Raw genomic sequence first — 1494 nt, 5'->3', positions numbered from 1 at the left:
ATATTCCAGTGAATTATAATTCTTAAGAATATTCTTTTGTTTAATAATAATGTATTAAAATTATTAAAAAATATATCTAAAAACAGGAGCAATAGCTCTTCCAAACACCGATCCATCAACCTCTATATAGGATTTCATGGATATGTTATTCATATTTATTTTATTATTTGTAAGAAAATAAACTATTTATGCATGAAAGCGAGTAGCGGAGACCTGCGTGAGAATGGATTGACTGGTGATGTGCAAACTACAAATTTGTATATTTTAGAAATTTGACTTGACTTGCCTAATGGTGTTTTTTAGGCATAGCTGCTTGCTACCACCACATGCTTGCCGGAATCCGCGTGGATTGACTTAAAAGTTCCAGTTGTGGGAACTTTTTTAGTTTTGAACTCCATTTGTTGTTTTATCATGAGTGTATTTTAAAAGTTTATTTAGTGAATAAAATATGAAATTAATTTTTAAATTTTTTTTTGTTTTTAATGTATTAATATAAAAAATAAAAAATATATATTTTAATATATTTTAAAAAATATCATGCTGCACTAGGTACAATACATGTTAAAAAATCAAAATATCTAAAGTATCAAAATAATATTAGTGATTCCTGCTATAGTAAAGATATTCGACGTAGGTTATAGAGTTTTTCAAAATTTAAAACATATATAAGCAATAGATGTATAATTTATTTTTTTCAATTATATAACATTTTTATTTTTATATTTCAAAAGTGTGTTTTTATTTTTTTCTATATTTCAAATTATTATTTTTTTATTTTCATATCGTTTTGATGTGTTTATATCAAAAATAAATTTTAAAATAATAATAATAATATATTATTTTAATGTATTTTCAAGTTAAAAATATTTTAAAATACAATTATTATCACAATAACAACTAACCTTGTGTATTTGGGTTAGAGTTTGTACAATGAGATTATAATCTCACATCTTCTATGTAGATCTTTTACTTTTTCACTTCTTAAGATTTCTCAACAGTCACTAATAGGCATGGAATGCTGTGATCAAATTTTCTTTTGAAGACAATACATGCATTCGCCTAAAACTTTCCAATTTATGCATGATGGGATCAGAATAAATTTGTTGACAAGCTCTTCAAAAGCCTTAATTTCCTTTTCTTAGACAATTTAATTACAGAAGTATTCTTTTTTTTTTTTCTCTCTTAACAATAGATTCTTATTCCCTCAGTTTTCACTTACCAGCGAGATTCACCAACAAATCTGAAACTCTAAGAAATAAAATGGAATTAATAATAAAAAAGAACTGTTAGGCGCTAGATCGCAGTAAAACCACCCGTTGGCTGTGCAAATAATTTTGTTTTTTGTTTTTTTTTTACTCAATAATGAGCCTCTTCCGGCCATGATGTTGCATCTCCTTGGAATTCTTGACGAAGAAGCATAGCATCTGCATGTTAATCTTATGGAAAAGACGACTCTCAAGATCCCATGTTAACGTCTAAATAAATGTATTGGTT

This window comes from Populus alba, chromosome 6 (assembly GCF_005239225.2).
Source record: "Populus alba chromosome 6, ASM523922v2, whole genome shotgun sequence".
Lineage (NCBI taxonomy): Eukaryota > Viridiplantae > Streptophyta > Magnoliopsida > Malpighiales > Salicaceae > Populus > Populus alba.
The sequence above is the reverse complement of the archived record's forward strand: the minus strand, read 5'-3'. Positions refer to the sequence as shown.